The following is a 23,593-nucleotide window of genomic DNA, read 5'->3' as shown; positions in this document are numbered from 1 at the left end:
TTTCTATTCCCATTTCTGAAATAGCTCCAGATACTTCTTTTCCAAAAGCATAAAATGGTTTCTAACTGGTTTCTAATGGTTTCTAACTGGAACAAGTGCAATTAAATAAAACAACATAAACAATTTCTTTCCTCTTCCAGATGAAGAATTTTAAACTCTTCATATCTTTGGATGGATTCCCTGAAGCTTTCTTTGCCTCATCTGGCTCCTCTTATCACTGCCTTTGAAATGGGCTGACTCCAACCTAAATGGACCTCAAAGCTGCCATGAGCACAATGAGCAACTTTGGTCTTTGGATCCTGCTCTGGCGTTTTTTTGTTTTGTTTTGTTTTTTAAAGATTTTATTTATTCATGAGAGACACAGAGAGAGAGAGGCAGAGACACAAGCAGGCTCCATGCAGGGAGCCCGACGTGGGACTCGATCCCGGATCTCCCGGATCACACCCCAGGCTGAAGGCACACTAAACCACTGAGCCACCCGAGCTGCCCTTCTCTGGCGTTTTGAGGAACTAGTGGCCACTGACTTTGTGCTTCATGCACTCTGTAGTAGGTCTTAGTCCCAGAGGATGAGGGACTGTTAATTGGGGGCAGTTGTTATCAAAGAAGAGTGATGAGAGCGGGTGTATGGGAGGGTATGGAAAGGAGGAAAACTTTAGGACTTTTTGGCTTTAATTCAAGTAGTCAAATAAAGAATTATCATCTGTGGGTACCTTCTAGGACCCAATTTCAGGTTATATGTGGCTGGGAATAAAAAAGATAGAAACACCGTGCTGCCCACCAAAATCTAACTGGGGAGATGTGACATGCACACACAAGAAAAAGAATAGATAAAACTATATTGACTTGCTAACCTGAGTCATGGCTTCCACATGGTGTACATGGCATGAAAAAAGATTGGCTTTACCTACAAGTGACATAGGTAATTCATTGTCTACTGTGTAGAGCCCAAAATGTATGCCTAGCAATTTTAATTAATACTCTAACATAAAAAAATATAATATAAAAAAACAAATTCCCAGTACATCAGCACTTCATTAAAATTTTGTACTTTAAGGACAATTTGATTTTGTATGGCTTCTCTTACAATAATCTCTATGTTAGAGGTCAGAAAGGGTTCACAGTACATGCAAAGAGGTGCATAACTTAGTATTCTCTAATACAAAGTACATAAGAGGTACTATACCTATTCCCTGCTTTCCCACCCATTTCATGGATAAGAAAACAGGCTCAGAGAGATTAAGTAACTTTCTCAAGGTCAACTAGCTACTAAATCTGCCTTCCTCCAAGGCCCATGTTCTCTTCTTTTATTCCATACAGTCTTTGGAGGCTGAGCGTAAGTGGGAACAGCAGGATTCTGGACCACAAGGCTAGTCTGACCAGGTAATGATACTGACTCTTCAAGCATATGGGCATATAGGGGGTGTGTAAGTTTGGGCCTGGAGCAGTAGGAGTTGCTGAAGACTGGGGGGTCCCACTCTTAGGCCTTTTGGGTGCTAAATAGAATAGGATAGAATGGAATAGAATAATAGAATAGACAAGCATCATAATAAGACTTGTGGATATTATTAATCTACACTCTGTTGAAAGAAAGAGGGAAAAAGGAACTCCAGTGATAGATACGTTTTTAATTTACTTACTGACCCTGGGCTGTTCCAAACAGCCTTTGCTGGCATCACATCACCATTACCAGCTAATGCCAATTTTCTTGATCTGACTGAACAGAAGCGCCCCTAATTCTAGACATTGCCTATTCACACGGCAGTGTTATTTAATGATAATCGCTCATCTGAATCCAGTGCATATTCTTCTTTGAAGTACATCTAGGATCAATTGTAAGAGGACTCTTGGTAACCCTGTCTATTGGGGTATGAGGCAGCCGTGTTCTTTTCTTTCCCAATGCATAGTGTAGGCAGGAGCACTGTCAGGGTAAACATTCAGCTGGCAAAGGCCCCTGTAGGTGGCCAGAGTAAAGACATTATAACATTCTGCAGAGCTCTGCTCTTAGACTCTAATGTCCTATTTGACATTACAAGGAGACTGGAATTAGGCAGGAATGACAATGCTACCACATTTTAGGACAAGGACATGAAGGTCCCAAGAAGTGAAGTTTTGCCCACATTTACACAGCGGGGGAGGCTCCTGCTATGTGTGGGGTATCTCCATCCTCTTTTTTCTCTCCTCTTCACCCTGATCCTTGACTTGACCTTCCATTGACTCTAGAGCTCCCTTTGTTGAAGTTCTACTCCAGCGATACACATTTCTCCAAGACCCTTCCTGAATGTGTCTCTGTGTTGACCTTTCCCTGAGGGTGGTTGCTGTAGCAGCTTCAAAAATGCTTGCTGGCTCTACACTTTGACACTGGAACACATGCTAGGTCATTTAAGTGTCTATTGCTTGCATATGTTTTGTTTTCCCACCAAGTCAGGGTTCATATAAGTCTTATTTTTTTTTAAAGATTTTATTTATTTATTCATGAGACACAGAGAGAGGCAGAGATACAGGCAGAGCAAGAAGCAGGCTCCCTGCAAAGAGCCTGGTCCAGGGCTCGATCCCAGGACCCTGGGACCATACCCAGAGCCAAAGGCAGACACTCAACCATTGAGCCACCCAGTTGCCCCCATGTAAGTCTTACATGTGTTGCTGGCACAGTGTTTGGAACATGCATATTTTGAGCTGAGCACTTACTTTAAAGCCACTTTCTAAATTTTAATACTATGGCTCCTCATAGCTAGAGAACTAAGCACAAATTTAAGATCTACACTCTTTTCATACCTTCTTTCTTATCTCTCACTTTTCTGAGCTCCAAGTCCACCTGAGCTCCATGTACACCAGGCCGTCTGTCTTTCAGCTCTTATGTTCCCATTGAGCCTGTGCACAAGGCATAATGTCTGTGTGGTGCCCCATCCTCATCTTCTTCATCTCCTTTTCATGTTCATTATTTTCTCTGTGCAGACTTTCCTACGCTGCCTCCCCTCTCCTGAAGGAGGATGAGAGAGCTTACCATCTATGTTCCTATAGACCATATGTCCTTATTTCTCTGATGGCATTACTCTCATTAGAAAACACAACCTTCCCTCATAAATGGATTCTGAGCTTTCTAGGATAAGAACTGTCCTCACCATCTCTGTAGTACCCAGCAGAGAACCTGGCCATACTGATATCTGTACAATGAATGCAAGATGGGGGCTGTTTACACTGAGCAGAAGGATCTCATTAAAAGTTAATTAGCCATTAAGTATTCATATGGGAAACACATTTGGAAAAATTATCAAGGTAAAGAATAGGATGACTTAAAAATTTTTTTTTACACTGAACTGCCTTGAGTTGCTCTGAGGCAGTGAGGCGGCAATTTCTGCTGGAGCGAACCTCTCCCCCGTCATAAGAGATGCAGGGTTCCCTGAAAAGTAAAGATTGTTGCAGCGCCGTCTACTACATTCCCTACTAGGGGCCCTCCCTCCCCCTTCTACCCTGGGCTGAGGTTCCCAAAAGGTAGAGTTAGGTTTCCTTCTCTGTGCTTCCCCGGCTGGCTGCGTGTGTTCCCAGGTAGGAGGTAGTGTGAGATACTGTCTTATACCTGTGTCCTCAGCCCCTAGCTTCTGGAGGCTAGCAGCAGGCGCTCTCACTGTGGTTTGCAGCAAAGCCTGGCACCTAAGTATCAGCGGACAGTTTTGATCAATATGTAAACGAATGAGCACAGCTTACAACTGTCCCTTCCACACTCCTGCCCCGGGTGCACTGAAAGGAGTTTTCCTTTTCCCAGTCTCGCTCAAGATCTTACTCTCAGTACCTCTCTTACCCCATTACCATCTCTTCTCCTCCTGGGCTTTGTATGTGTGTATATGTTTATGTCTGTGCGTGTATGTGTACCTGTGTGTATATATGTGTATATGCATGTATTTAGGGGAGGGTGAGTGGTAGGGTTATCTCAAGGTAGCCCAAGGAAACAAAAATATGAAGAACAGTTGTTTTTACAAAAAGACTGAAACCTCCCCTCTGGAGAACGTGTGTCCTCCGTAACAGAGCTAACCAAGCAAAGACGGGATGTCTCAAGTCTGCCGTGACTCATTCCCAAATGAGAACCACTTTGAAGGAGTATGTGATAGTAAATGTATTTTTAATTCTTGTTTATATTATATCCTGTATTACTGCCTAGGAAATCAGAGGACTGTTGATCTTAAAGATCAGCCCCAGAACCACAAATAATCCACCTATAAATGCTGATGGCAGAGTTGCTTAGAGACTCATGCCAGAGGCACAGGAAGCCAACCACATGCCAGCATCCCTGATCACCATGGCAGTAAAACTGTAGCACTTGTAAAAACAGAAAAGCTAATCAGGTAAAAGGGTGACTCTCATGAAGGAGCAAAAGAAATATGAGGATAAACCTGGCCATAGTCCTTGCATAGAGCTTGATGAGACTTTAAAGAATACATATATAGAGAAGCTAAAGAAGTCATTAATAAGGAAGGCTGCTTTAGACAAACAAATAATAGATTTTATTATAATAGTTTAATTAGAAAGATAACAAATTCCTTCAAGAAGAATGGAAGACCATAATTAAAGGGAAATGCTGAGCTTAACTTTTCCCCAGATTTGTTCTTGACTGTTCTATATAGGGTCCGAAAGCACTCAAGAACCTGAGGAATAGTAAAAAAAAAAAAAAAAAAAAAAAGGTACTTACCTTCAGTTCTGAAGCATGAACTTTCTGGCTGAGAAGACTGAGAATGAATGAGGTTTGAAAGAAAAGCAAGCAAGTAGGCCTTGGGCTGGAAAGCACCAGAACGTATGCATCACTGGGAGAGACAGTTAGTTTGTTATCATAACCTTGAATAAATGTCATTATGAAGTGAACTGCATATTTCTGTTGATCTAAAGTTAGGGAAATGGAAAGAAACAATTCGATTAGGACATAGTTTCCATGGCCTCAGCTAGACAAGGCCACCTCCAATGTTTATGACAGGGTTTATGGCATATTATGGAATTGAAACCTTTCTCTTTTTTAACATCATTTTGGAATTGCATTTAATTTTTGTGCTAGGGAATTCAATAAACTGGGGTTTTGAGAAAATTATTTCGGAAGAATTTGTCTTAAAATTTCCAGCAAACTTCTCAAGACATCTTGCAAACATTTGCCTCACTCATCTTATTAAGCAGAAGGAAATAACCCTATTGTCCATATTTCACAAGTTCAAACAGTGAAACCGGGGAATTGTATGCTCAAGGGCACCTCACAGAGCACGTGCCAAGTCAAGGAAAAACCCTTATGTCCTGCCAATTCTTTTCTGTCATAAAACTGCACAGAAACTGCCATCAATCATCCCATTATTCAAAGCAAAATTGTTTAGTTTAGTTTAGTTACAATATCGTTGGTTTTCTGTTTGCCAATACTTGCAGGGAAGGAGTCCCGTTGGTACCAGGCACAACCACCTGCATGTTTCAGTGCAGCCTGGGGCCAGATTTCGGGATGCACCTGGGGCTCTGGGGTGGACTCCAAACCAGTAGCTGTTTCTGAAGATACCCGCCCCAGCCCCGAGCTGAGCGCTGTCCGCACGTGGGCGGTCTGGACAGGGCTGAGGACAGAGGTCGGAGTCCGACTTCCCAGGCATGGAAATACTTCTTATTAAAGTTACTTTCCTCTGGCTTGTCCTTGAAGCAAAGCATGTTCTCCCTGAGAGCTGCGTGAGTCGAGGTCATTCCAGGCTTAGCTGAGTGCCCCAGCAACGTGCCCTGGGGCTCAGACGAGGGTGTTTCACAGGCCTCACCAGAATCACATGGATGAGACAGTATAGGAGAGCTGGGCGGTGCCTCCAGAAAGCCACTGTTTATGTTACCTGGAAAAGAAGAGACACGTTGTCCTCAACCCTTAGACTTGCAGCATTATGGAACCTTTGTCAAAGATCTGCAGATGCGATTAGATAGTTGGGAAAACTGGTGGCAAGATCTAGGGAATGAGCCCCAGGCAGGTTGGCAGATGCAGGGGGTGTTGGAGCACTGGGCGCTCTTGGGAGAAGGCAAGCCTCAGCAGCTCCCCTCTGTGTGCAGTCCTGGGCGGCTCAGTTTAGGAGACATGAAAGAAATGTCAAGGATGGGTAAGGTGACCTAAGGGTTTGGCTAAGCCCTAGGAAAGAGAGTTGGTTTTGCTATTTTAGTTCTTCCTTTTTTGCGGGGGTGGGAGGGCTGATCTCCCTCCCATTATGCAAGAAAATAGAGCAAAAAAAAAAAAATCTCTTGGAAGGAGCAGAGTAGAAATGACATGAGCTTTAGAGCCAGAAGGCATGGGTTAGGGTTCTGATTCTGCTGGGTCTCTGAGTCTCCAGTTTCCTCGTGTCAAGTGGGTTGTTGGGGAGATTAAATGAGATTAGGTCTGCGAAACTGTTTAGAGAACTGTGCAATCAATCACACGCCAATCCCTGTGGTTCTCCTTATAGCAAGGCCCAAGATATAATTGAAAGAGTGGTCTCTTCTTAAAATTACCTTAGCTAGAGGGAAACTCATTCAGCTGGTGAACAATTAAAAGCAAACTTGTGAACTGAGATGCTGGCCAAACAACTGCAATGCTGGGTGCTGGGGGTACACCACATGCTACACCAGCCCATGCCTCTTCCTCTGAGAGGCCGGTAAAGGGGACTGTAGGGAGCACGCTTGGAGCTCTCTCTCTTCTTGTACAATCCAGCAGCCCAGACACTTTTCTTCTGCTCTTCACAGCTCCACCACCCTTCTCAGTGTTATGCTGCCTTTGTGGAAGGGGGGGGTGGGGTGGACAGAGAGAGAGAGGTAAGAGAGAGTGTGGGGGGAGAAAGAGAGACAGAGAGAGAGAGAGAGAAGGAAAGGGAGGAAGGCACAGAGAGAGAAAGAGAGAGATGGAAGAGGACAGAGAGAAAGAGAGAGGGAGAAAAGGGGGAGAAGGAAAGAGAGGAGAAGGAGAGAGAGGGAGAAAGACAGAAGGGGAGCAAGACAGAAAGAGAGTGAAGGAGAGAGGAAGAGAGTTGGGGGGTGTGACTGAGCCAAGAGACAGGGCCTGGGGAAGGATGTGGAATGGGGAGCAAGAAGAGACAGGCGCAGGTATCCTTCGCATGCAGGGCCATGCCATTTGCACAACACGTAAAACGCTGGGAGTTGGAAAGTAACTTGGTAAAAAATACACACACACTCCTCTTGTATTTCTCCTTGACTCACATGCTCAGAATACCTCCAATGCCAGGTGTGTGGGTGGTTTTTCACACATCAAGCAATGACCTGACACCAGCTGGTGTCCTATAATTCAATTCAGTTCTGACACTATCTATCTGGAGACGGCGTTGGGCCCTATAGATTCCATAAGCCCGCTCCCCACTTCCGATGCCGATAGCAAGTCCCAGGTTGTCACTTGTGCTTCTGAATTTGTAAATCTAGGTTCCCACGGCTACTTCCTTGGGTTGTGTAATTTGCTAGAATGACTCACACAACTCAGAGAAATACTTAGTTTTATTAGCTTATTATAAAGAATATTATGAAGGATATAAATGAATAGCCAAGGGAAAATATACATAGGCCAAGGTCTAGGAGTACCTGAGTGCAGGAGCTTGTGTCCCTGTGGAGCTGGCGTGTGCCACCCCTCGGGCATGTAGATATATTCAGAGCCCAGAAACTCTTCCAACTCTGTACTTTTGGGGTACTTATGGAGGCTTGATCTCAGACTTGCCTCATTAGAAGAAAAGACACTCCTATCGCCCAGGGTCACCCAAGGGCTTTAGAAACTCTGCGTCAGGAACCAAGGTCAAAGACCAAATATTAGAACAAAAGATGCCCCTCATGCACTTATCACTTACGAATTTACGAGGATTTTAGTAGCTCTGTGCCAGCAACTGGAAACAGAGGCCAATATATATTTTCTCTATTGCTTCACAAATTCACATCTTTGCTGAAATATGCCACTGAAGCAATAATAAAACTATCCATAGTGCTTCCTTTGCGCCGGCCACTAGCATTGTTCCAAGTGCCGTATACATGCGGACATTTGATCTTTACAACAAATGTGGGAGGTGGGCTCTTTGACTTCATTTACACAGGAGGTGCAGCAAAGTGCAGTCACTGGCTGGAGGCATGATAAATGCTTAAAATTCTATTTTGAGAATGATGTGAAGCCCCTGGGTTCTAAGGCAGGGGAGTGGCATGACATGGTTCAGGTTTTAAAAGGATCCTTCTGGCTTCTTAGAGAATGGATTGCAGGAGCAAGAGGGGAAATGGGGAGCAGCTGTACAGGTAGGGGCTCAGTTGGAGTTGCTTGAGGGGGTAATGGAGAGCGAGGTTGCAGTAACAGCAAGTATGGACAAGTGTTTCCAGAAGTTTTTTATGCAAGAGGTGGGTGTCAGCATGGGGAAAAGGAGACATTCTCTTCAGGCAAGGGTCTCATGGGCATGTGTGTGTATTGATGGGAACATCCACTAGGGAGGGGGCCCTGGGGAGGCAGGTGACAGTGCCAGAGAGGTAGCAAGACACAGTCTGAGAAGGCAGGGAGGACTGTCGACAGAAGTGGGACCCTTCAGCCAGAATGACAAGATGGCCTGTGGGAGGCAACGGCCTGACTATGGAAAGATGAAAGCCTGCCTGCTTAGTTGTTTATGTTCTCACAGAAATATGAAGCAATGTTATTTTAGTCTGATCTAACATTTGAGTTATTTCACCAATTTCTGAGCTACTTAGTGAATTAGGAGCACGCATTTAGCATATGTGTCTGACCAAAGGGGCTGGCTAAAGTCATGCCACCCAGAATAGAGGGTCAACTACAGATGTAAATTTAGCTTTCTGCCCGTGAAACCAAAGGGTGCAAATTTCTTACAGGTTTATGTTTCCTATTCGACCCCATTTCCAGTGGTAAAGGGAATATATTAAAATCTGCTTGCAGAAAACCTCTACCTGCACAAAAAGCCCAGCAATAACAATCGGCACAGAGCTGGTATTCAATAAAAGATTTTGGTTCCATCCTCACTCAAACCTTTCTGTTGTTGGCCCATCCACATACATTCGGCCCTTGGATCCTCATACCAACAGCATGTACAGCAAGGCAAAGATTTATCTACTCACTTGCTCATTTATTCAGCACTCCTTTGGTTTTAAAAAATTATTTATTTATTTATTTATTTATTTATTTATTTATTTATTTATTTGATCTTTTATTTATTTATTTGAGAGAGAAAGAGAATGAACAGGCATGAGCCGGGGGAGGGGCAGGGCAAGAAGGGGAGGGAGAAGCAGACTCCCCTCTGAGCAGGGAGCCTGATGTGGGGCTCCAACCCAGGACTCTGAGATTGTGATCTAAGCCACCCAGCACCTCCAACACTCTTTTTATTGTGTGCATCTCATGCCTGGCCCCCTGTTGGGTGCCAGGGAGACAGATGAGTATGACATTCTCTGACCTAGCAGGGTTCATCTAGTTGGGAAGAAGGATCACAGAGGAATCAAGGTGCAACACACAAAGGTTATGTGTAAAAAGTGCTATAGCCTAAGTGTATATACGGTACTTGAAGAATTTAGATATTAAGGTGCCTGTCTTTCCATTAGGTAAGTGTGAGGACGTCTTCCCATATTGTTGAAGTTGCACTGGGAAGAGTAAATAAGATTTTTCTAGGCAGACAGTTGAGAAGAGCATTACAGAAAAAGAAGGAAAGTGATGATAAAAGCATATACTAGAGGGTAGGAAGGAGTGGAGAGGGAATAGGGAGGGATGGGGTAAGGAGGTAGCCTACCACAGCAGATAATATAGATCTTAGAGCTAAGCTACACTGCCTGGGCATGGATCTGGATTTGCAACTGATGATCTGTGTGAGCTTGAACCTGTTACATAAACTTTCCAGGACTTAGTTTTTTGGTTATTTTCTTTCTGGAAAGTATGCTAAGATTTCCTATCTGTGGCAGGGATCCTGGGCTCTCCAAACCCCACGTGTGCTCTCTCTTTTCAGTTTCTATTATAGTTCAGTTGGGACTGATCATGTGACTGCTTCTGGCCAGCCCGCTATGAGTGAGGTGATAGGTGTCAGTCCCACACTGAGCCAGTGAAGGCCACTGTGGCTCCCCATTCGCTTCCTTTTTCACTTTTGTGGGGTCCTCAGAGGCCATCTCTTCCATATGATAAAACCACAGGGTCCTTGAATGACAACATGGAATGACAATGTGGAGCAGAGACCTCTCTGGCCCATACCATACAAACAATGAGCAACAAGTCTATTGTGTTTTAAGCCACTGATATTTTTGGGTTAAGTTGTTATTTTATTTTACCCTGCCTGTTCCAACTAGTACATTAGCAGTTAGTGATATTATAAGAGTCAAAAGAATCAGCACTTGTAAAGCATTTGGAATGATACCTGGCATATCGTAAGCACTGTGTAAGAATTTGCTAAGCTAAATACAGGGTTAGACAGTGGGGACTGGTGAAGACATGGGGGTAAGTAAAACCAGCATGATGTTGGATAGTGAAAAACCTTGAATGCCATATAAAAATGTGATTTTTTAAAAAAAGATTTTATTTATTTATTCATGAGAGACACACAGAGAGGGGCAGAGACCCAGGCAGAGGGAGAAGCAGGCTCCATGCAGGGAGCCCGATGTGGGACTCTATCCTGGGGCTCCAGGATCAGGCCCTGGCTGAAGGTGGTGCTAAACTGCTGAGCCACCCGGACTGCCCAAAAATGTGATTTTTTTTAAAAAGATTTTTATTAAAAAAAAAAAAAGATTTTTATTTATTCATGAAAGACACAGAAAGAGGCAGAGACAGGCAGAGGAAGAAGCAGACTCCTGCTGGGAGCCCGATGTGGGACTCGATCCCAGGACCCTTGGGTCACGCCCTGAGCTGAAGGTAGACGCTCAACCACTAAGCCACCCAGGTGCCCCAAAATATTATTTTTAATTAGAGGAACATATTAAAAGTAGATAAGAATTTTGGTAGCATGGGCAGAGAGAATAAAAAGGCAGAGCCTTGCACATAGTAAATAAACCCTTAACGATGACTGGTCTTTGTGCATCATGTTAAGTTCTTTGACTGGTGGGTGGGGTAAAGCAGGGAAGGTGGGGCGGTACCAGCTGCCACCTGAAGCTGAGCACTGTTAGAGAGGTTGCACTGATTGATTTGGGAAGGGGGACACGGTGGTGGTGGTGGTTTTTGAAGTAGGGATTTGTACCTTAGCCCCCTGCATGCAGATAATCACCCTTAGGGTTAAGGGAAGCCACAAAATAAAGGAGTGTGTAAGGGGGGGGGGGGCACACAGCCAGCATGGGAAAAGCCTATTTAGAACCAAAAGGCAGAGTCTCTTTATCTTGGTCAAGCTCTCTGGGTTTCACAGAGGAAGAAAGTGACTCCAGAGGCTGACATGCCCAAGGTCAAGTAGCTATCGTGTGCCAGACAAAAGTTAAGTCTGCACTTCCTCACCATTGCCTACTGCTCTTCATATTCTCAAGGAGCCCATGGTAATAAAGACTTTCTCTTGGTCTTTCCTTCTTCCAGTAAACTTCCGTTCTCCTGCTTCGCTTTATCCCAGTGGTCATTTATGTTTTTCTCTTGCTGAACTTCTGTAGCATTCTCCTATCCCTCCCAGATTACGGAGCTTTGTTTAGACAGTCAGAGTCCTGGAAAGGATGGCCCATCACACTGCATTATTTGAGAAGTGTCAAATAAAAGGACTATTTACAAAAATTGGGGCAGATTATAGTTAAACAGCCACAGATCCTTGGGACAGTCGTGCCTGTTTGCCTGTCTGTGGTCCTGGGCCTGAGGGGAGAGCAGAGAGTGTGGTGACCAGTTGCGCTTGAGGGGATGTATGACTGTGGTGACCCCATAGGGAGGAGCAGGAGGACCCCCCTTACCTGTTCCTTCCTCTGCTCAGCCTCATGGGTTTAATCCAACCCATAGCCACAGGGCAAGCAGTTATTGACTTGTCCCACTGCTTAGCCCCCCCACCCCCCGGGGCACAGAGCTGGAAGGATGGGTGGGACAAATGGAAGAGTTTCTGCACAGACCGTCAAGTTCAACGAAAGCGGGCTTGGAAAGGGTTTGCAGAGGTCACTGTGTGCTTGCCACCTGGCACGTATCGGCCTGAGCTTCCCAGGGCCGCACGTAAATAGTCACTGGCCTGTGCTATGTCCGTGCCCGTGTTTCCCCCCACACTGCTCCTCGTCTACTGAGCACTGCCATGTCCGCATCTTGGCTTTCATTACACAGCAACAGAGCGGTTCTGTAACACGGACACTCTGCGGTCTGTGAAGCTTCAAGTCAGGGACTATGCCTGAGGAGTCTGCAGGTGGGGAGAGGGTGCTCTACGCTCTGCAAAGATCTGTGTGCAGTTCCTGTGTTGAAAGCACACAACATTCCAGAGTGCTCCTTTTCCACTTGGCCGAACTGTCTAAAATGCTTCAAGATCTTAGCACTTTCTGTCTTCACCAGGGAGAGAGATTCGATCAGAAAACATAGCCTATCTGTGCTAATTTAAGTAAACAAATAATAAGGTTCCAAAAAATTGAGAACATAAGGAACTGTTAGTAAATATTCTGGTTTGGGCATAGGCATACCGTCCATCGTTTTTGGTTTTGGAGCTTCTCCCAAAAAGGAAAAATAAGACCCTTGGTTTTGTCTCAGAGCAAGTCCATATGCACAGGGCTAATCACTGCTACTTTTAATGAGAAACCTTTAGCAAATCCCATACTCTAAGGATTGGAAGGGCACTCACAAGTCCTTTGGTTTAAAAACTTCGATTTTCAGGAGAGGAAGGGGTAGGGGTTGGGGTAGCTGGGTGATGGGCATTAAGGAGGAGCTTGATGTGATGAGCACTGGATGTTATAAGCAACTCATGAATCACTAAATTCTACCTCTAAAACTAATAATACACTATATGTTAATTAAATTAAATTTAAATTTAAAAACAACTTTGATTTGAAGGTAAGGAAACTAATGCCCAGGGAGGTGAAATGATTCAGTGCCATCCTGTAAGGCCAAGTAATTCTCTTTCATACCTAACGCATGTTTCATTGAAGGCCCAAATTTTGCTTGCCTTGTCTCTCTCTCTCTCTCTTAACAATTAAATATTTGTATATTTTAAAGTTTTTATTTAAATTCCAATTAGTTAAGCTACTTATTAGTTTCAGGTGTCCACTTTAGTGATTAAACACTTCTATACAACGCCTCGTGCTTACTCCAAACACACACCTTAATCCCTGTTACCTGTTTAACTCCTCCCCCACCCACCTCCCTGCTAGTAACCATCAGTTTGTTCTCTATAGTTAAGAGTCTGTTTCTTGGCTTACCTCTCTCTCTCTCTTTTCCCACCTTTCCTCAATTATTATTTTTTTTTCTTAAATTCCACATATGAGTGAAATCATATGATATTTGTCTTTCTCTGACTATTCCTCTTAGGAGGAATGGTTGCTGTGGCCTCCACTTGTTCCGCTGCCCCTGGCATCTCCTTGCTGCCTTGCCCATCCATCTCGGCCCAGGCTGACCCGTCCTACGCTGCCTTAAGCCAGTAGAGGCTTCTTACTCTCCTAGCGTTAGGCTCCCGTGCAGGACAGAAGACTTGCTAGAGCAGTATTGTAGCTCAGAGCCTCCGCTTGTCAGCACTATTTATTCACCTAACATTTGTTCAGAGCTTGCTGTGCCTGACAATATTTTGGTTGCTGGCAGTTTGGCAATTAACAAAATGGGTCACCACTCTCATGGAGCTTTTCTATTAGGGCCAGTCTACTTTATCAGAAAGGCCCTTTTCTTTCCCTTTTCCCTCCGTGTCACCACCTAAATAGGGGGTCTGATCCCTTAAAGTACAATATTTTGTGTTATATCTTTTACAGTTTCAATCCTTGGCCTCCCCAAATTCTTTTTATTTTCAGTGGATCAGAGGAAAATTCAAAATCTCTTTAAAAAATATTTTAAAAGTCTGCCCCAAACAACACCTGTTTACTTGATTTTGTTAAACAGTAGTTTTAAAAGTATGGTCTGCGGATGAGCAGCCTGAAAATTATCTGGAAACATGTCAGGAACTCAGCAAACCTGCTAGATTAGAATCCTGGGGTGGAGGTAGGGGGTGAGGGAACCTGGCCACCTATGTCTTAAACTTTTCAGGTGATCCTGATTCCTGAAGTTTTGAAAACCACAGTTGCAGAGCAATTCAACTCCCACTTGTTTCAACCTTCTATTCCTTCTAGGCCTGGGCCTTTTCTTAACATAACCAACAGATCCAATAAAGTGTTTTCGTAAAGACAGGAAAATTACTTTCAGTAAGTTTAAGGGGAAAAAAAAAAAAGACAGAAGATGTAAAATTTCTGACTTTTAGAAACACAGTGGTCCTGTATCTTTGAAAACAGATCATCGGTAGGTATGAAATATTTAGACTCCCCTGGATATTATAGTTGTCAATATTTATTTATTTTTTTTAATTTATTTTTATTGGTGTTCAATTTACTAACATACAGAATAACCCCCAGTGCCCGTCACCCATTCACTCCCACCCCCCGCCCTTCTCCCCTTCTACCACCCCTAGTTCATTTCCCAGAGTTAGCAGTCTTTACGTTCTGTCTCCCTTTCTGATATTTCCTACACATTTCTTCTCCCTTCCCTTATATTCCCTTTCACTATTATTTATATTCCCCAAATGAATGAGAACATATAATGTTTGTCCTTCTCCAACTGGCTTACTTCACTCAGCATAATACCCTCCAGTTCCATCCACGTTGAAGCAAATGGTGGGTATTTGTCATTTCTAATAGCTGAGTAATATTCCATTGTATACATAAACCACATCTTCTTTATCCATTCATCTTTCGTTGGACACCGAGGCTCCTTCCACAGTTTGGCTATCGTGGCCATTGCTGCTATAAACATCGGGGTGCAGGTGTCCCGGCGTTTCATTGCATTTGTATCTTTGGGGTAAATCCCCAACAGTTGTCAATATTTACAACATAACAGGAATGATACCTTTTGCAGTTAAGCTTATGCTTAAAAAAAAACTTATGACAAAAAATGTTTGAAGTTCCATGAGAAATGTACATGGGAGAAGTAGGCTTCTGAGATTCTTGAGCAAAAAATATTCAAAAACAACTAATTTACAGTATCAAAGCTACACTTCTTAATGCAAATACCGTTTGTAAAATGGCTTCGGCTCACCTTTCCAATTTCCTACAGGGTAGGGCTAGTACATTCATCCTATCTCCACCTACCCTAAAAAAACTTGCAAAAGGGAGTGCTCCTGCTGCTCAGCCTACCACATGGGACACACATAGTGCTTATCTCTTTGCATTGTGACAATTTGCCCAGTTCCTCTACTAGGTCATGGGCTCCACAGGGGTAGGAACCATGGCTTCCCTCATATTGTCCCTTCTCTACCACAGATACTTTTGAATTACCCATCAACCAGTTTAAGTTTACCTTAGGTAGTAGCTCTAGCATTTTTTCTAAGATATCAGTATATGTCACACTTTGTCACTATCCTATTTTTCTCTGCAAATCATGTATTGCACATTTGTCAAACTAATCTATTTTGGTTTTCAAAACATTTATTTTGCTGAATATCCATAAAAAAGTTGGCATATGCATTCTTTCCCCTCTAGGACAACACTCAAGTTGAGGTTTCAGCTGCCTTGGCTCCTCATACCTCTGCATGGGAGACCTCTCTGTGAATTTGGTTAGCCAGGCACTCCACGTTCTGAGAAGTTCTCAGCCAGCCATAGAGTTCCACATTTGGATGGGAATTCAGAGCAATCCACACACAATTTGTGGCTGATTTCTTAAATTGAATTTGCTAAGAAAAAAAAATCATGTTTTCATGTCCTATGGGGTAAGCTCAGGTAACAAAAGGTATTTTTGTAATATCTAAGTTTTTTCAAGGCACTAAACCTCAGTTTAGTCTTTTAGACTTTTAGAATTCCAAACTCCTCTGCCCCTATTGTTGAGTCACTGATGTTAACTTCTTTCTGCGCAGGCATAAATGTTCTTGATATATATGAATAAACCTCAGATCACTGTGGAAAAGAGAATGGAGACGTTTTTGTCATTAACCAGCAAAAACAAGTAACAAATTGAGATGGGAAAAAGAAGTTTAATTCATAGTACAAAAAATAAGGAAATGACTAGGAACTAAATTCAACACTAGATTATAGGAACTATGTGAAGAAAATGACAAAATCTTTTTGAAAAATAAAGCAAGAGATGAAACTTAAAAATTATCTACTATATTTTTAGATGTGAAGACAATGTAAACTTATAAAACTTCAAAATTAATAAGCAACTTTAATGTAATTCTACCCAGAATCCCATTTTTTTGAATTTCATAAAATGATAAAATTGTGCAGTAATATCTGAGAGTAACAAAGAAAACAGTTAAATATAGACTTGTCTTGCTAATTTTTTAGTCAAGTCAAGAAACCTGGAAGCTAAGAATACATTAAAAGGGAATTTGACCTCATTAAAATTTCTAAGGTAAAAGATCTCATAAGTAAAATGAGAAATAATCATTTGTGATCAAAGTATTTCACTGCATAAGTCAGATAGAGGGACTTCCTTCAGCCATTTCCTGTGTCTCTCCTGGCCTTACATTTATTTCTCCACAGTATTGACTTCCATTAGACGTAATGTACCTCTTGGTGACTGATTGCTTGTCTTCCCACATTAGAGTAGAAGCTATCTGAAGGCAGAGACTTTTCTGTTTCAGTGTCCAGAGCAGTGTCTGGCTCTAGTATGAATTTAATAGTATCATTGAATGACTAAATAAATACTGTACAAATTGGCAATAAAAAGATAAACAATGCAATAAAGGGAGTTGAAGAGTATGAAAAGACCAATTCCAGAGATTCAGATCAAAGAAAAGAATAAATATGTAAACGGCTCTGTTCAGCCTTGGTGGGGGCAATGAAAAACAAGGCAACAATGACATTTAAGTTCTCACTAATTAGATTGGTGAAAATTTTAAATGATTATAACTTTAATCCTGGCAGAAGTATTCAGAAAATATATTTATATGGATTGCTGGAGGAAATTAGAATTGTTATAGCATCTTGAGAAAACAATCCAGCATTATCCTTTTTTGAGATTTTATTTATTTGTTTGTTTGTTTGTTTGTTTATTTATTTAAAAGAGAGAGAGAGAGGAAGGAGGAGCAGAAGGGGAGGGAGAGGGATAGAGAATCTCTAGTAAACTCCACACTGAGAAGAGGAACCCAAGGCCAGGCTTGATCTCATGACCCTGAGATCATGACCTGAGCCAAAACCAGGAGTCTGACACTGAACCAGACGAGCCACTCAGGCACCCCAGCAGCATTATTGTTTAAAATAAAATATAATGTACCCTTGAATCAGTGAGCTGACTCTTGAGAATTTATAGCATAATTAAAAAACACTAGTGTTTAAGAATATGCATACGCATTGACTGCAGCATTGGTTGTGATCACAACAAATAGAAAATTAACATACATCAGATGAGAAATGATTTAATAAGCCATGGTGTGTTCACACAGTGGGATATTTGTGACATTATGGAATGGAATAGTCTGGCCATTAAAAAGAATGAACTAGAGCCAAACCAGTTTTCATGAGATGTTGGATCAGAAAAACAAGATGCATAAAATATGCAATATAATACCAAATTGGGATAACAAACAATGAAAAAACTATGTGTGTATGTGTATGTGCATGCGTGTATGTGTCTATGAGTGTATAACTGTATGGAAGAGGGTAAGAAGGAAAAGAATGATAACAGAGAAATCAGTAAATCTATATATATTTGTATGGGAAGAATTATTAAATAAAAAACAAGTTGGATAACAATATGTATAACTTGTTTACAACTGCATTCAAAAACATATGTCTTAAAAAAATAAAAAAATAAAAAAATATGTCTTTATGTATGTATCTAAATACACTTGACTCTTGAACAACCTGAAGGTTAGGGGTGTTGACCCTCCACACAGTTAAAAACCTGAGCATGACTTTTGACTCTCTGAGAATTTAACTACTAATAGCCAACTGTTGCCTTACTAATAACGTAAACAATTACTACATATCTTATATGTTATATGTATTATATGCTGTATTCTTACAATAAATTAAGCTAGAAAAAATATTAAGAAAATCATAAGGGGACACCTGGGTGGCTCAGGCTCAGTTGGTTAAGCATCCAACTCTTGGTTTCAGCTCAGGTCATGATCTCAGGGTCCTGGAATCAAGCCCCGCATTGGACTCTGCACTCAGCACAGAGTCAGCTTGAGATTCTCTCTTTCTCTGCCCCTTCTGCTCATGCTCTCTCTCTCTCAAATAAATAAATAAATCTTAAAAAAAAGAAAATCACAAGGAAGAGAAAATATATTGACAGTACCATAGTATATTTATAGACAAAAAAAAAATCCATGTATAAATGGACCCAAGCAGTTCAAACCTGTGTTGTTCAAAGGTCAATTGTATATCATGAAAGATACTAAAATCTTAATGGTGGACACTTCTAGGGAGAGGGCTTTGTGGATTGGAGGTGAGATAAAGTAATGAAATAAGTTTTTATTTCATACACTTCAAATTTTTTTGCCTTTAGAATGTGGCAAGTTGCATATATAATGAGATTTTAAAAAATCAATAGTGTAGGATGGGATTTGTATTGACTCGTTTCCTATTTTTGCATTAGGACCTTTAGATGTATTTCGTCTGCATCAAAACTTTCTCAGTTTCCTTTAAAAATGCATTTTTAAACAAGATTTTATATATTTATTCATGAGAGACACAGAGAGGCAGAGACACAGGCAGAGGGAGGAGCAGGCTCCATGCAGGGAACCCGATGTGGGACTCAATCCTTGGACTCCAGGATCATGTCCTGGGCCAAAGGGAGGCACTCAACCGCTGAGCCACCCAGGCATCCCTGGTTTGCCAATTTTTTGACAGGGTGGATGTAGAAGGAAGAAAATGCTGTGTGTTTTTGAATGTGTGAATGTGAGTACGTGGCTGGGACTGTGGGTGTAGTAATGTCTGAATCAGTGAATGGCAGGACCAGAGTCTTTCCTTTTTAAGGATTCTACATGCCTCATATTTGCCTCATAAACTGGTTGGTTTAAGGAAATGTAGTAGTGTCAGCCTGTACCAGGGAATTCCCATAGTGGAGAAGACAGCTCAGTCCCATTGATGACAAATGCAGTTACACTTATTATGTAGGATAGAGGTAGTCAGGGATGGGAGAAGGGAGCACTTGGCACTTACCTTTCTGGTGGAATTATGGATTTTACCATTAGATTTGTCATGCTGCATCTACCCATATGGCCTTCCTGATCTCCCAAGAACTACTGCTCAGGTATATGGGTAGTCATGGAGAGCACCTCCTCCTCACTCTAACTCTGCTGCTCATCTCAGGTTTGCACATTAATTCTGGTATTTTAGTTGGCAGTAAGGTACAGGGCAAGGCTTAGGGGAAATGTTCACTATTTTTTTATGTACTTTCTCATTTACCAGCTTATCCATCTTTTGCACTACCCACCATATTTCACCAATATTTGTGGTGATCTGTGCCAATCTTGTCCTATAGCTGTAGATATCCTTAATGGAGAATAAGATCCATATCTGCTCCCTGGAGCTCATTATCTAGGTCTGGAGTCAGACAAAGTATGCTAGAACGTTTACTAGAACGTCATATGCATTATAACATAGACTGGCATGAAGCACCCCGGAAGTGGAAGAAGTAATTAATTCTGTTCTACATGTGGGGCTGGGGGAGCTAGGAAAGTTCTCCTGGGAAGTGATGTGGAGCAGGATCTGAAGTGAGAGTAGAAATCTTCTAGGAAGAAAGGGGGCACTTATAGAATGAATGGAAGGTGGTACAGGACAACCTGGGGAGGGGAAGGAGCATGGGCCCCAAGTGCATGTGGAGAACACAATTCTGGGCTGTATAGCTGGAGCTAAGGAAGGAACAGAAATGTTGAAGCTGGGCAGATTCAGTGAGGAAGTGACATGATCCACCTGCATTTAAGATTAATGAAAATATGAGTAGCACACCATTCCTTTCTTGTCACCCAACTTCACTATTTTCCCTTGGTAACATGGCTGTATGGTATAAAGACAGCCACACACGAATAAGTTGGCCTAAGATCATCATTCTAAAATTTAAGTCTTTTTTGTTTAAGTTTATTCATTCATTCATTCATTCATTCATTCATTCATTCATGAGAGACACAGAGAGAGAGGCAGAGACAAAGGCTGAGGGAGACAAAGGCTCCCTCCCCACAGGGAGCCTGATGCAGGCAGGACTCAATTTCAAGACGCCGGGATCATGGTCTGAGCCAAAGGCAGATGCTCAACCACTGAGCCACCCAGGTGCCCCTAAAATGTAAGTTTTATTTAGTTTTTGGTAGTGATAAAATTTGAAGAAGATGAGTTTTAGCACATTCAATAGAGGTCTACATATCTTACCTGCTGGTCAAGATGGCTTTGTTTCTTCCCAGGAATCACCTCACTTCAGAAAGAAAACAGGAGAAATAAACTGGTTACTACTGACAACACTTTTAATATTCAGAAGAATAATCCAGAGAACATTTTAACTTTCCCCACATATATCCAGATATCACTGGGGTTGAAGTTGAAGTGGGGTGAACTATGTTAACCTGGCTAAGCTGGAACCCTGTGGAAGATGGCAGAAGAGTAGGGTCTTCAACTCATCTCATCCCACCAACTTACCTAGATAACTTTCAAAACATCCTGAACACCTACAAATTCACCTGAGATTTATTTTTATTTTATCATTCTTTTATGCCTCAACACAGAGGCATATATTTATGAATTTCTTGCTTATATTTGGCATACATACTTTTTTGTGTGTATTTTTTATTGGAGTTCGAGTTGCCAACATACAGTATAACATCCAGTGCTCATTCCATTCAGTGCCTCCCTCAGTGCCCATCACCCAGACACCCCGACCCCCTTTCCACCTCCCTTTCCTCACCCTTTGTTCATTTCCCAGAGTTAGGAGTCTCTCATAGTTTGTCTTTCTCTCTAATTTTTCCCCACTCAGTTCCCCTCCTATCCCTTATAATCCCTTTCACTATTTCTTATATTCTCCATATGAGTGAGACCATATGATGGTGGTCCTTCTCCGATTGACTTACTTCACTCAGCATCCCTCGTCAGAATCATCTAGGGTGGAATTTACTTCGGTTGTGGTTGATATTCTGGACTCAGCCCACTCATACAGCCACTCTGCAACTGAGCAAAATGACTAGAAGGAGGAACTCACCACAAAAGAAAGAACCAGAAACAGCACTCTTTGCCACAGAGTTCCAGAATATGGATTCCAATTTGATGTCAGAAAGCCAATTCAGAAGCACAATTATAAAGCTACTGGCGGCCCTGGAAAAAAAGCATAAAGGATTCAAGAGACTTCATGACTGCAGAATTTAGATCTAATCAGGTTGAAATTAAAAATCAATTAAATGAGATGCAATCCAAACTGGAGGTCCTAACGACCAGAGTTAATGAGGTGGAAGAAAGAGTGAGTGACATAGAAGACAAGTAGATGGCAAGGAAGGAAGCTGAGGAAAAAAAGAGAAAAACAAGAGACCATGAGGAAAAGTTAAGGGAAATTATGATAGCCTCAGAAGGAAGAATCTAAGTATGATTGGGGCTCCAGAAAACACTGTGAGGACCAGAGGGCCAGAAAGTATATTTGAACAAATCATAGCTGGGAACTTTCCTAATTTGGGGAGGGAAACGGGCATTCAGATCCAGGATATAGAGAGGTTCCCCCACAAAATCATTAAAAACCATTCAACACCTCAACATTTAATAGTGAAACTTGCATATTCCAAAGGTAAAGAGAAAATCCTTAAAGCAGCAAGAGACGGGAGATTTGTTTTTTTTTTGAGATGGGAGATTCTTAACTTATATGGGGGAAAATATCAGGTTAACAGCATACCTCTCCACAGAGACCAGGCAGGCCAGAAAGGGCTGGCAGGATATATTCAGGGTCCTAAATGGGAAGAACATGCAGCCAAGAATACTTTATCCAGCAAGGCTCTCATTCAGAATAGAAGGAGAGATAAAGAGCTTCCAAAATAGGCAGAAACTGAAAGAATATGTGACCAACAAACTGGCTCTGCAAGAAATATTAAGGGGGAGCCTGTAAAAAAAAGAGGAAGCCCAAAGAAATAATCCAAAAAACAGGGATTGAATAGGTATTATGAGGACACTAAATTCATGTCTTTCAATATTAACTCTGGGTGTGATGGGCTAAATGATCCCATCAAAAGACGCAGGGTTTCAGACTGAATAGAAAAGCAAGTATATCAATCAATGAATAATCAAAGCAAAGACATATTTAGGTAATAATAAACTAATAGTAGGAGACTTCAACAAAGCACTTTCTGCAAATGACAGATATTCTAAGCACAACATGATCAAAGAATCAAGGGCGTTAAATGATACACTGGACCAGATGGATTTCACAGATATATACAGATCTTTGCATATGAATGCAACTGAATACACATTCTTTTCAAGTGCACATGAAACTTTCTCCAGAAGACACCACATACTAATCAGGTCTCAACTGATACTAAAAGATTGAGATTGCCCCATGCATATTTTCAGACCATAATGCTTGGGAACTAGAACTCAACCACAAGAAGTAATTTAGAAGAAACTCAAACATGTGGAAATTAAAGAGCATCCTACTAAAAGATGAATGGGTCAAACAGGAAATTAGAGAAGAATTTAAAAGATTCATGGAAACTAATGAAATTGAAGATACAACCATTCAACATCTGTGGTATACAGCAAAAGCAGTCCTAAGAGAGAAATACATTGCAATACAAGCATCCCTCAAATAATTGGAAAAAAACAAATACACAAGCTAACCTCACACCTAAGGGAACTGGAGAAAGAACGGCAAGTAAAACCCACACAAGCAGCAGAAGAAAGTTAATAAAGATTCGAGCAGAACTCAATGAAATAGAGACCAGGAGAACCGTAGAACAGATCAACAAAACCAGGAGTTGGTTCTTTGAAAGAATTAATAAGATAGATAAAACATTAGCCAGCCTTATTAAAAAGAGAAAAGACTCAAATTAATAAAATCATGAATGAAAGAGGAGAGATCACAAACAATACCAAGGAAATAGAAACGATTTTAAAAACATATTATGAGCAGCTATACACCAATAAAATTAGACAATCTAGAAGAAATCGAAGCATTTTTTGGAAAACAACAAACTACCAAAACTGGAACAGGAAGAGATAGAAAGCCTGAACAGACCAATAACCAGGGAGGAAATTGAAGCAGTCATCAAAAACCTCCCAAGACACAAAAGTCCAGGGCCAAATAGTTTCCCAGGGGAATTCTATCAAACATTTAAAGAAGAAACATTACCTATTCTACTGAAGCTGTTCCAAGGATAGAAAGGGACAGAGTACTTCTAAACTCATTTTATGAGGCCACAATCACCTTTATTCCAAAACCAGACAAAGACCACACCAAAAAGGAGAATTATAGACCAATATCCCTAATGAACACAGATGCAAAAATTCTCAACAAGATACTAGCCAATAGGATCCAACAGTACATTATGAAGATTATTCACCATGACCAAGTGGGATTTATCCCCAGGATGCAAGACTGGTT

General features: G+C 41.7%; 1 protein-coding gene and 1 long non-coding RNA gene across 5 annotated transcripts in view; both read right to left on the bottom strand.

The window, feature by feature from the left end:
* Positions 1–4,783, bottom strand: part of MC2R (melanocortin 2 receptor) — a 40,310-nt gene extending 35,527 nt beyond the window's left edge. Inside the window, exon 1 of one of the 4 annotated variants that reach the window (XM_025421881.3) lies at positions 4,682–4,783. The gene's annotated coding sequence lies outside the window, so the exon portion shown is untranslated. The remainder of the gene's footprint in view (positions 1–4,681) is intronic. The other 3 variants (XM_035705202.2, XM_025421882.3, XM_035705203.2) reach the window with 3 other exon arrangements.
* Positions 4,784–14,486: 9,703 nt separating this feature from the next.
* Positions 14,487–21,223, bottom strand: LOC112644112 (uncharacterized). Its single transcript, XR_003126136.2, has 3 exons — positions 21,084–21,223; positions 20,392–20,434; positions 14,487–15,975 (listed from the first exon to the last, which is right to left on the bottom strand). It is a non-coding gene; the product is annotated as an uncharacterized LOC112644112 (long non-coding RNA).
* Between the last annotated feature and the right edge of the window lie 2,370 nt (positions 21,224–23,593).

The sequence above is a fragment of the Canis lupus genome, chromosome 1, assembly GCF_003254725.2.
Source record: "Canis lupus dingo isolate Sandy chromosome 1, ASM325472v2, whole genome shotgun sequence".
Classification (NCBI taxonomy): domain Eukaryota; kingdom Metazoa; phylum Chordata; class Mammalia; order Carnivora; family Canidae; genus Canis; species Canis lupus.
Note: the sequence above shows the minus strand (reverse complement) of the source record. Positions and strands in the feature narration are given on the sequence as shown.